Raw genomic sequence first — 13,587 nt, 5'->3', positions numbered from 1 at the left:
TCGGACTCTTGCTCAGGCCTTGGATGATGAGCTGCACTCTCTGCGACAGGGTGGTCAGGATCTTATTTCATATGTCGTCACATTCAATTGTCTAATAGCCAAATCAGGTTGGCCAGAGGAGAAATGAATAACATTATTTTATCGAGGACTGAGAGGAAAATTAAAAGATGTCTTGGCACAAGTAGTTAATCCTCCTGAAGATTGTAGCGAATACATCGATCTGACTATGCAACTAGACCGCTGGTTACAGGATCGCAAGGCCGACCGAACCAGATCAGAACATAGACCAGTGTATGTCCGACCGAAAGAAGCGTCCAATCGTCAGGCCTCTGAAACACACTCAGAACCCATGCAATTGGGTGTCCTCAGAGGACCACTCACCAAAGCAGAGAGAGAACGGAGGTGTCAGGAAAAACTTTGTTTAAATTGTGGCCAATCTGGTCACTTCCTCCGGAACTGCACGGTTAAACCCCCATGGAAGACAATGGGGGTCCTGGATAACACAAGGGAAGACACAGAAGAGGAAAACTCCAGCGCCCAGCAGATGTAGAGGTCGGTCTGTCGAGCCAAGAAAGGAGCACTCAGATCTCACATTTCAGTATTCCTGTGGTTCTGGTAGATTCTTCACAACCCACACAAATGCATGCCCTCAAGGCTTTCATAGACAGTGGGGCTATCGGGAACTACTTGGATGTAAACACCGCAAAGACCTTGGGATTGGCATTTCACAGTAAGGACACCGTTGAAAGTGTGACAGCTGTGGATGGCACACAACTCTTTTCGGGACGAGTAACACAGTGTACTTCCACTCTCACCCTAATCTGCCAAGGTGGTCACAGGGAAGGTATTAGATTCAACCTTATCGCAGCACCCCAATTCCAGCTGATTCTTGGGATACTGTGGATAGAGACGCACAACCCAAGGATAGATTGGCGATAGAGAACCTTACTCTTTCCCACGGAATGCGTCTCTTGCTATGACAACAAAGGGACCCAGAGAAGCCCATTGTTAGCTTCACAGGAAAAGATAGCAGGTTTATGTTTGGTGGGGACCTTACCAGCGGAATACCAGGAGTTCCAGGACGTGTTCTAGAAGGAGCAAGCTAATACGTTACTACTACATCGAGTTTATGACTGCCAGATTGATCTGCTACCAGGGGCACAAGTACCGTGCAGCCGCATTTATGCGTTAACCGAGGAAGAAAACACTCATCTACGGACTTACTTAGACCAATACCTGGCCAATGGTTTCATTAGACCATCTAAGTCACCAGCCGCCTCCCCCACTTTTCTTCGTACCTAAGAAAGAGGGAGATTTAAGAACGTGTATCGATTACCGGGCCCTAAATCAAGTCACCATAAAAAACAAGTACCCATTACCTCTGATACCAGTACTCATAGACCAGGAGAGACAAGCAAAGATTTTCACACAACTAGACTTACATGGCGCATATCACATGGTACGCGTGAAGAAAGGGGACGAGTGGAAGACTGCGTTCCATACCCGCTATGGTCTGCACGAATACCAGGTCATGACCTTTGGGCTTTGCCATGCCCCGGCTGCGTTCCAGCATTTTATGAACGATGTGTTACGGAAACTCTTTGATGTCTCCGTAGTCGTCTATATCAATGACATTCTGATTTACTCCACCACACCCCAAGAACACGTAACCCATGTGCGAGCAGTACTCCGCAAACTGCGTGAAAACCAACTGTATGAAAAACTTGAAAAATGTTCCTTCCACGTCACCGAGGTGGAATTTCTGGGATATGTACTGACACCGCAGGGAATCAAGATGGACAATAGAAAAGTGGAGGCAATCCTCACTTGATCCTCACCCACGTCTGTAAAGGGAGTACACAATTTCTTAGGTTTTGCGAATTTCTATCGACGCTTCATACCAGGATTCTCACATTTAGAACACCCAATTACATCATTGCTGCGTAAAACACTGAAAAATTGAATGGACACCAGCGGCGGAAGAAGCCTTCCGAGCCCTCAAGGAAAAATTCACCTCAGCTCTAATACTACAACACCCGCAGCCCGATTTATCATACATCGTGGAAACGGACGCTTCAAGCATTGCCATGGGGGCCGTATTGTCCCAACAGAATCCCAAAACCGGATGCCTTCATCCCATTGCCTTTTGGTCGAGAAAATCTTCCCCAGCAGAATTGAACTATGCGATTTCTGAGAAAGAATTCCTAGCAATCAAGAGTGCACTGTGCGAATGGCGACATTACTTACTTGGAGCAAAAGACACCATCACAATAATAACAGCTCATCGGAACTTGCAATACTTACGCTCAGCGAAAGCTCAGTCTTCAAGACAGCTCCATTGGGCCCTTTGCTTAATGGCATATGACTTTGTGATTACCTACCGCCCCAGAGTTAAGAACGGGGAAGCAGATGCGTTATCTCGCATTGGCACAGGAGAGGAAGTCTATAATGCCCCTAACCCCGTGAAGATCATACCTAGCCATAAAATTCTCGGCTTCTGCATTGGCTCATCTCCGTTAAACACACTGTAGGAAGCAATAAAAAAAAAGTATGTCTGAAAGAGACCTACTGGCTTGGGATAAGAAGGAGAACAGTTCACCATTCAAGACAAACTACCATAGTACCAAAGACGTCTCTACATTCGAACTAAGGATCTGCAACAAGCAATTATGTCTGACTACACAACTCGCTGTTGGAAGCCCATCCAGGTATAGCTAAAACCATGAAGAAAGTAAGCAAATCTTATTGGTGGCCATCTTGGCGAAAGGATATTGCTACCTACGTAGGCACATGTGAGGTGTGTGCACAATACAAGACATCCAGGCAAAAACCAGCCGGCTTCCTTCAGCCAATCACCATTCCACCAGCGCCCTGGCACACAGTATCAATGGACTTTGTCACTGACTTACCTCCCAGCTCAGGTTATAATACCATCCTCGTAGTAGTGGACCTCTTCTCCAAAATGGCCCATTTCATAGCTCTGAAAGGTATTCCTTCAGCTCTGACTCTGGCGCAGGTTTTTCTAGACCGAATCGTCAAGTTATACGGATTCCCCACCGTAATCGTCTCTGACAGAGGCAGTCAATTTGTATCTCGTTTTTGGAAGAAATGTTGTGCCCTGGCAAGAGTAGAAATCCATCTGTCCTCTAGTCACCATCCTCAAACGGACGGTCAAACCGAGCGCATGAACCAGACCATGGAACAGTATTTGCACTGCCTATTACACCAAACAAGTCAAAGCTGGACAGAAATACTATGGATGGCAGAGTATGCCTACAACAATTCAACACACTCATCAACCCAAGCAACACCTTTTTTACTATATATGGTCGAAACCCTAGAACATCTGTCTACGACCTGCCAGAAATCATTGAGATGCCCGCGGTAAAGAACCTGCACGCCAGCATCATTAAAGCAGCCAGGGAGGCCAACAAGAACCTAGAGCAAGCCAAAGAAACACAAAAAGGAAACGCTGATCACCATCGATGAAAAGCCCCAGATTATCAAGTGGGAGACTCGGTCTGGCTGGAATCTAGACACATTGCTTTAAAAGGTCCCAAAAAATGTCAGCCTAGATACATCGGCCCATATACGATTGAGACAGTGATTAATCCAGCAGCCATGAGACTGACGTTACCTCAACATAGGCGTATACATCCCTTATTTCATATGTCACTTTTAAAACCAGTACAGCCAGGAACCCGAAACTCCACACCTCCCGCACCCATACAAGTGGGTGAAGAAGCACCAGAATATGAGGTAAAGAACATATTAGATTCCAAACTAGTACGAAAGACCCTATATTACTTGATTGACTGGAAGGGGTACGGACCCCAGGAAAAATCATGGGAACCCAGCACACACGTGCATGCCCCCCCGATTGGTGCAAAGATTCCATCGGACAATCCTGATAAGCCAAAACCCAGACTCACACCATTGGGAGGGGTCTTGAGGGGGAAGACTGTCATGGGTACCAGGCATGTAGTCGGGGCAAGCTGGGTGGAGGCTTGGCAGTCCTGGCATAGGCACACAAAAAACCCATAGCAGATACCTTCTTTTAATTCCTTCCTAGTGTTTGTAGTAACTTCCTGGTTACCATTTCCTGTTACCAAACAGGAAGTGCATGAATGTCCATGAGCTCTCTAGTGTTCGGGTGTGGCTGGCTATATAAGCCATATCCAAGATTCTTCCAGTGCTTCATGTTGCTTTCTGTAAGCTGCATCAAAAACACACTCACCGTGCTCCTGCTTACCTGCTCCGGATCATCCTGCTTCTGCTTACCTGCTCCGGATCATCCTGCTTCTGCTTACCTCCTCTGGATCAACCTTGGTGCTTTCTCCACGCTGCAGCTTTCCCCGGACACGAGGTGAAACCTACACCGGCACCTGTAAGCACAAAGAAGAACTTTCATTAGTGCGCTCACTCCAATATTGCTGCGCATACTCACCGAATCTTCCTGCTATGCCAGAATCCAGGTTCGTAGTCCGAGCGCCCAAATTCCTGCAAAAGAAAGGAGAGACATTACTTACTGCGCTCCCTCCAGTAATGTTGTGCATACTTACCGGACCTCCGAGGCTCTCCAGTAGCGCTGAACCCAGACTTGTGGCGCAAGCACTCCATAATCCACTCCTGCAAGGGAAAGGAGAGACATTACTAGGTGCGCTCGAACCTATAACGCTGCGCATACCTACCGGCGGTTCTGAGTTCTACACGCAGCACTACTCACCCAAGATACCTTTGGCAAAATAAAGACAATTCGGACAATACCGGACTCTCAAAATCCACCGCGCAACGTTCGCCTTGTGGGAAGGACTTTCTTGCTAGTGAAGAAACTAGCACATTGAACACTCTGCCTCGCTGTGAAGGCATATAACAGCGTGTGGCATCAGAACTCGGCAAACAGACATTGGCATCATCCCTACGAGTGTAGGGCTGTGAATCTCCCATAGAATCACGCCCCTGGAGTGCACACCCCACTAAAAACCAAGGTAAGCCCTTAGGGGACATCAGAGCACACAGTAGAGAGAAGGGAAGGGGCGCAGGGGAATCAGGTGAACCCAGGTCTGAGTGTGCATCTTATATTTGACAGGTGTTCCTCCAGGTGAAACAGGGGAAGTGAGAAATCTGGGTCAAAGGAGGCTCATCCATCACTCCAGCAGAGACACAGGTGAGTGTGACACCCCTAGTGGCTATGTGCGGTGTAGTGCACCTCACCTGGGGTGGCTGGATTCCTTATGGGTGTCAGCAGGAATGTTGACAGCGGGCAGGCACTGCCCCCTGTAAAGGAGTAAATGGTTGTTAATTGCATGTATTGTCATGTCTTCTGTTTCTGTGTGCCATGTGACTGCTTGTGTGTGCATGATGGTTGATACTCACCCACCAGCCGGGTGTTTCCAACAGTTACCAATGCAGGAGCCTGGTATATGGTGGGAATGGCGGAAGATGTAGCTGTCATGCGTGCAATCTGGGTAATTGTCATTGACATGCATGATGTGTCCCTGATCACCTGCCCTTGATGGAATGCCAATGTTTCCTGTTTCGGTATATGTGCTCGGTGTCTCCGGGGAGGTGGCGGTTGCAGTCGATGGCTCTCAGTACCTGGAGAAAGTGTGCAAATTCATAGAATTCCTGGCAAACACTCTGCCTTCCCTGCAGTGTGCTTTGCATGGGAATGTGTCTATGCACACGTGCAATGATCCAGCACAAGACCTGGAAGAGGCACCTTGATTGTGTGTGATGGAATGACCAGCGCTGGTCAATAGGCTGGCTCTTGCTGGGTCCGAGATCTGGCATCAGATGTCTCCTGGAACCCAGACCGGGTGTGCCTCAGCACAGGCCTTAGAGGTGGGTGAGCTTGGAGGGGCTCAGGTCGGCCACTCATCTCAGGACAGTGCCTTCCCAAAGCAGGGGCCGTCCACAAGCCCCTCCAGCTGCCCGCAACCTCATTTTAAAAAAAGTATAACAGTTTTTTAAAAGTACCCTCCTGAAGCGCCGACCGCACAACAGGAGCGTGTTGGCCTGACTTCCCGCCTGTCCCGGCGCCTGACTTCCTGCCTGTCCCAGCCGCCTGACTTCCGGTCCCACCCCATCCACTCATTGATTGGCTGGGACAGGACAACAAGAATTCAGACAGCCAAAACAGACATGAAATCAGGTGGGCGTGCTCCTGTTATGCAGTGGCGCAATGGTGAATTTGAGGGTACGTGCATTTTTTCCCCCTTGTACTGCTTTTCCAAGCCCCATTGCAGCCCATTTCTCAGCCCCCAACCCCCTCACACCACTTCTCTAGGGCTCCAGCCCCCTCAACCTCTTTTCTAGGACCCCATCCCCCTCTTGCTTCTTTTCTTGGCCCCCAGCTCACTTGTACGCCATTTCTTGGCTCCCAGTCTCTCACACCTCTTTTCCCGGCCTCCTTGCACCTGTTGTCTAGGCCCTCTTGCGCCTCTTTTCTAGGACCCCAGCCCCCTTACACAACATTTCTAGAACCCCAGGCCCCTCTTCTTTTCCTGCCCACCAGCCCCTCACACACCTTTTCTCTGCTCCCAAACCGTGTGTACCCCATTTATCAGCCCTCACACCTTTTATCTAGGCCCCAGGCCCCACGCATCCCTCTTCCAGGATCACAGGACCCCAGCCTCCTTGCACTACTCTTCTTGGCCGCCCAGCATCTTACCCTCCTTTTCTCTGGCCCCCAACCCCTTGGACCCATTTTCAACCCATCCTTATAAAGGAGAGTATTGTTGAAAGCCAAACTGGGGGGTGAGGAGATGATGAGAGTGCAAGTGAGTTGTGAATATTTGCCCAGGCTTTGGCAAGAAAGTTTGCAAAAATATTTTTAAAAAAGGTAGCAGGCGCTCCTCTCTAGAAAGAACATGGCATGATAACTTATTCTGTTACGCTCACCTGACTCCCACGGAGGCGCTGGCCTGGTTCGCGCTGCTGTGACCTCTTCTAAGGTGATGCGCAGGGTTCGGAAGACGGACTGGACCGGGCCCCCAAATCTGGCTTGTCTGGCTCGCAGAAGTATCCTTCTGTAGGCGAAAATAGGGGATTAACTGTCTGCGGGGTAATGCAATCGGCCTCCCACTTTCCCCTCTCACACTCCTTGAAACCCTTCTGTGATTTCTCGTAGCCTCTCACCTTAGGGTCTGGAAGGACGAGCTCTCCATCCTGCTTCTGATGCAGGGGCGCGTTAGTATCCAGTTACTTCACTGGATTTTCGGATTGGTGAGAACCAAACTTGCTTGGCTTCCAGGTAAGTTTTTTTGATAAGAGGTTCCCCTTGTGTCCATGCATTAATGTACTAATGCTAGTGTCTTTTTCCCCATAGGGGCCGGGGTACGGAATGCCGGGGAACAGGCACCGACCCGAGATGAGAGGTGAAATCCTTGTAGAAATCAGGTAAGTCTTTAATGAGCGTTTTTTGGTAATGTCTTTTCATTCGCTCATTAACGCTGATGTCTCTTTTTCCCATTAGGGGCCGGGGTCCGGAAATGCCAGGATGCGGCGCGGACCCGAAATGAAGAGGGAATGAATCAACAGGTAAGTCTTAACATGGAGATTTAGCTTTCCTTATTCCCTTCTCTCTCTCACCTTTTGTTCTGGTGTTTTTCTCCCTAGGCGCTGGGGCATGACTGCAAATCCGGATGATCGCTGCTGAACATGGAGGCGCCCTGTAAAGGTGAGTGGAATGCGGCGCTGCAGCGATCGACGCGATGAGCTTTTAAATTAAAGTCTTCCTTTTCAGGATTGTCAGCGAGATGTCTCTGGGATGTGGATTTAGCAGGTAAGGACTTTTCCTTCTTCTGTTCTCTTCTTCTCTTCCTTTGCAGGTGATCCAGGATGCTGGCAGGCGTGGCAGAAGTCAGGATGCAGGAGCAGACACGGTGAGCGTCCAGCTGCTAGATTCAGAACAACGCGAAGCACGTGTGGCTGTTCGGGTGGGGTTTAAATAGCCTTGGAAGAAGTTCCAGGTATGTATCCTTCCTCCAATCAGGTATGTATCCTTCCCCGACCACGCCCGGATGGTAAATTAGTCCCAAAGGTAAAGTAGTTCCTTTCAGGCCTCAAGGAGGCCGGGATCCTGCAGCATGGTCTGCATCAGGTAAGTGCACCCAAGCATTCCCATAATGAGCCTGGCGCCTATGGCGCCAGGACTGATGTCTTTTATGAGCCTGGCGCCATAGGCGCCAGGACACTGTCCAAAGGGCCCCTATATGGGGTTGCTGGGTCCTTCCTTGGGGACTGGATGTCCGCTTTCGGGGAGGCCGGGCTTGAACCGGCTCCCCGGGAGCGGGCATCATGACAGCACTCCCCCCCAAGGCCCCTTCCAAGGTTGTTCCCTCTGGGGGTTTTGGTTTGTCTGGGAAGAGTCGGTGGAATTTCCTGACTAATCGAGGTGCATGCACATGGTCGCTGGGTTCCCACAACTTCTCCTGAGGTCCGTACCCCTTCCAATCAATTAGGTAGAACAGTTTTGACCTAAACATTTTTGAGTCTAAAATGTTCTTCACTTCGAATTCGGGCTCCCCATCTATTAGAATAGGTTCTGGAGGTTTGAGTAGTCGGGTTCCGGGTACCACTGGTTTCAGAAGTGACACATGAAAAACAGGGTGAATTCGCATACCAGCTGGTAAATCAAGTTTAACAGCCACTGGGTTAATTATTGCCGTAATAGAATAAGGTGCCAGATATTTTGGGTTAAAAGTTCGAGGCCCTTTGAGTGGTAAATGTCTGGTAGCTAACCACACTTGATCCCCAATCTGATACGGAGGTGCTTCACTCCGATGTAGATCAGCATTCTCCTTGTATTTTCTCTTGGCTTGTTGTAAATGCGTAGTTGCCTCTTTGAAGGCTTGGGTAATTGTAGAATGCAGATGTTCTACTGCAGGCATTCCGAGGTTCTGAGGTGAGTCAAGGTTTGAGGTTCGAGGGTGATGCCCAAACAAAGTATAAAAAGGACTGTGGCCAGTTCCAGAGTGTACCGAATTATTATATGCGTATTCGGCTATCCAAAGAATGTCTTTCCAGTTGCTTTCAGATTGCTGTAACATACACCGTAAGTACTGTTCAAGGGTCTGATTTGTCCTCTCGGTCTGACCATCGGTCTGAGGGTGGTGACTGGTCGATAATCTTACGTCGATCTGCGCCATTTGACAACATTTGCGCCAGAAGTGGGAAATTAATTGGCTTCCCCGGTCAGAGATTAGTATAGATGGGAATCCATGTAGCCGAACAATATTTTCGAGGAATTCTTTGGCTAGGACAGAAGCTGAAGGTAAACCTTTCAAAGGAATAAAGTGGGCCATTTTGGAAAACAGATCCACAATTACCAGAATAGTATTGTACCCCGAACAAGGAGGCAGGTCCGTAATAAAATCCATTGATAGGGTGTGCCAGGGTGCTGGCGGTATGTCTAGAGGTTGAAGGAGACCGGCTGGTCTTTTCTTTTGACTTTTATTTTGGGCGCAAACACCACAGGACATCACAAAAGATTTAACATCTTTTCGGCAAGAATGCCACCAAAATTGTCGTTTCACCTTTTCCTCTGTCTTGGCAATACCGGGGTGTCCCTCTATTAATGTATCAAAATAACCGGAAATAACTAGTTCATGTAATTCCTTATGTGGCAGGAATAAGCGTCCTTGGAAATAAGGTAAACCATTATCTATGGTAAAGTTTGATCCCTTTTGTATCCATTCCTGTAAGGTTGTAGGGTCCAGGAGTTGTTTCACTCTGGCTTGAATGTCTTCAAGCGTCTGTAATGAAGTCATGCCTAGAATCCTCTGTTCGGGAATTATTGGTACTGGTTCTGAGTTTGTATCAGATTCTCCCATTCCAATTCGGGATAAGGCGTCTGCTTTGCCATTCTTGCAGCCAGGTCGATAGGTAATCACGAAATCAAATTCAGCGAAAAACAAAGCCCATCGGAGCTGCCGTGATGAATGAGCTTTGGCGGTTTTCAAATACTGTAAATTCCGGTGATCAGTGATCACTGTGATGGTATGTCGAGCGCCAAGCAGATAATGCCGCCAGGCTTTAAAAGCGGACTTAATGACTAACAGTTCTTTGTTCGTGATTGCATAATTAACCTCGGGTGCCGAGAATTTTCTGGACCAAAATGCTACGGGATGCAGTTGGTTGGTTTCGGGATCTCTTTGGGACAGGACAGCTCCCATGGCTAGGCTGGATGCGTCGGTCTCGACGACATAAGGGAGATCTGGACGCGGGTGTTTCAATATAGGTGCAGAGGTAAACTTAGCTTTTAAATCCTGAAAGGCCTGCTCGGCTTCTTCAGACCATTCAAAACGTTTATTTTTCCTCAAGAGTGCAGTAATGGGTTGTACCACGCGTGAAAATTCCGGGATAAACCTGCGATAGAAATTGGCAAAGCCGAGCATGCTTTGAACCCCTTTTACAGAGCTAGGTGATGGCCATTTGAGGATGGCATCCACTTTTCTTGAGTCCATTCGGACTCCTTTGGGTGTCAGGATGAAACCTAGAAACTCGACTTCTGTGGTATGGAAAACACATTTCTCCAATTTAGCAAATAGTTTGTGTTGGCGCAGTTTTTCAAGTACTGCCCTGACGTGTTTTCTGTGATCAGATTCCGAAGAGGAGTACACCAGAATGTCATTGATATATACGACAACACAAACATCGATGAGTTCCCGAAGGACATCATTCATGAAGTATTGGAAGGCAGCCGGCGCGTTACATAATCCGAAAGGCATCACCTGGTACTCGAATAATCCGTATTTAGTACGCAAGGCAGTTTTCCATTTGTCGCCTTCTTTAACTCGTACCAGATGATAAGCCCCCCGGAGATCTAACTTGGTGTATATGCAAGCGTCCTTCACCTGGTCAAGGAGTTCAGGGATCAGAGGCAGAGGATAACGGTTTTTAACCGTTATCTGGTTCAATGCGCGGTAATCGATACAAGTTCTAAGGTCGCCTTCTTTTTTGGGCACGAAGAACAAAGCCGAGGATGCCGGGGACTTTGACGGGCGAATAAAACCATTAGCTAGGTATTGATCCAAATATTGTCTCAAATGCAGATTCTCAGGTTCGGTAAGGGCATAAATCCTGCTACAAGGGGGTTGTGCACCGGGCACCAGATCGATTTGGCAATCGTACAATCTGTGAGGAGGTAACGTGTTGGCCTGTTCCTTTTGGAAGACGTCCTGAAAGTCTTGGTATTCCGGAGGTAGTTGCATGGAGGCAGAGGTTACAGATGCTAGATTAATCTTCAGGTTTTCTGGGTAGCAGGTTTGTGTACAATCCGGGAAGGTTATTCTCTTAGCTCGCCAATCAATTCGAGGATTATGTGTCTCTAACCAAGGGATTCCAAGAATAACCTGAAACTGTGGAGCCTTGATTACATCAAACACAACACCCTCCCGATGGCAGTCGTGACCAATAAGAGTCACCTCAGTAGTGGAATGTGTTACCGGTCCAGAGGCAATTTCAGTTCCATCGACTGTGGTGATTACATCTTTGCTGGTTTTAGGACGGAGAGGGAGGTTAATCCTAGAGACCAATTCACGATCCACATAGTTTCCAATAGCCCCACTATCGAAGTATGCTTTTATTGCATGCAACCGCTTAGGCTGTTCTGCATCTACGAGAACCATTTGCACAATGAAATGCGAGGTCTGAGAGTTAGTTTTCAAGCTCGGCAAGCGGACCCCTACACTTGTCGGGCAGAGTCGTTTCCCGAAACAGAGTCTTCATGGTTTTTATCAGCGGCTCCTACCGCCTTTCGGGTCGGTTTTGCCGGGCAATCTCATAGAAAGTGTCCAGAATTCCCACAATAAAGACATAATTTTAACTGCCGCCTACTTTCACGTTCCTTTTGAGTTAAGGGTCATTTAACCCCTCCAATTTGCATAGGCTCAGAGACATCAACTCCCTTGGGATTAGCATGGGTCTTGACCAACACCCGGGTCTCAAACCTGGACCGATCTGCTTTTCTGTTTTGAAGTCTGTGATCCAATTGGACCACTAAGTCTATATACTCTGTGCATTCTTGGGGCGGATTTACAACTTGGGCCAAGACATCTTTAAGTTCTCTGCGAAGGCCTCGATAAAACAACGTGACTCTTTTATCCTCTGGCCATCCCGTTTCCACAATTAGTCTATTAAAGGTTGCAATATAGGATAGGAGGTCCTGATTGCCCTGTCGCAGGGATAGAAGTTCGTCATCCAGAGCCTGCCCCTGAGAGTGTCGAGCAAATAACCTTTCCATGCTTGCTTGAAACCTTTGAAAATCACGAAGAATCGGGTCATCTTGAGTAACCAGTGGAACTGACCAATCGGCAGCGCAGCCGCTGAGATATGACAATACAAAGGCTACCTTGGTCTGATCATTAGGGAAGGCCCCAGGTCTGCATAGGAAGTGCAAACGACACTGATTCATGAATACGGCGAATCGTTTGGGGTCCCCAGCAAAGCGTTCGGGTGGGGCCAGCGGCATGTTTCCAGGTAGATTAATCTGCTCAGGGTTACTGGAAACCACAGGAGCGGTGTTCCCTCCGGAACCGGGTAGAGGAGTTTGCCCAGCTTGACCTTGCAAAAGCTGTCTGGCCAGGTCATCAGTTCTTTCCTTTGATATTATCAATTCCCTCCTGAGGGCATTAGTCTCTTGACGAGCGGCATGTACTTCGGCCCGTAATTCCCCCAGTAATTGGGCCAACTGATCAGTCTCAGAACTTTCCATAGCGCCTGGGTGGGAATTTGTAGGAAGGCTTTGCATTCTGTTATGCTCACCTGACTCCCATGGAGGCACTGGCCTGGTTCGCTCTGCTGTGACCTCTTCTAAGGTGATGCGCAGGGTTCGGAAGACGGACTGGACCGGGCCCCCAAATCTGGCTTGTCTGGCTCGCAGAAGTATCCTTCTGTAGGCGAAAATAGGGGATTAACTGTCTGCGGGGTAATGCAATCGGCCTCCCACTTTCCCCTCTCACCCTCCTTGAAACCCTTCTGTGATTTCTCGTAGCCTCTCACCTTAGGGTCTGGAAGGACGAGCTCTGCATCCTGCTTCTGATGCAGGGGCGCGTTGGTATCCAGTTACTTCACTGGATTTTCGGATTGGTGAGAACTCCCCTTGTGTCCATGCATTAATGTACTAATGCTAGTGTCTTTTTCCCCATAGGGGCCGGGGTACGGAATGCCGGGGAACAGGCACCGACCCGAGATGAGAGGTGAAATCCTTGTAGAAATCAGGTAAGTCTTTAATGAGCGTTTTTTGGTAATGTCTTTTCATTCGCTCATTAACGCTGATGTCTCTTTTCCCCTTAGGGGCTGGGGTCCGGAAATGCCAGGATGCGGCGCGGACCCGAAATGAAGAGGGAATGAATCAACAGGTAAGTCTTAACATGGAGATTTAGCTTTCCTTATTCCCTTCTCTCTCTCACCTTTTGTTCTGATGTTTTTCTCCATAGGCGCTGGGGCGTGACTGCGAATCCGGATGATCGCTGCTGAATATGGAGGCGCCCTGTAAAGGTGAGTGGAATGCGGCGCTGCAGCGATCGACGCGATGAGCTTTTAAATTAAAGTCTTCCTTTTCAGGATTGTCGGCGAGATGTC

This window comes from Ambystoma mexicanum, chromosome 11 (genome assembly GCF_040938575.1).
Source record: "Ambystoma mexicanum isolate Mex_15411 chromosome 11, UKY_AmexF1_1, whole genome shotgun sequence".
Lineage (NCBI taxonomy): Eukaryota > Metazoa > Chordata > Amphibia > Caudata > Ambystomatidae > Ambystoma > Ambystoma mexicanum.
The sequence above is the reverse complement of the archived record's forward strand: the minus strand, read 5'-3'. Positions refer to the sequence as shown.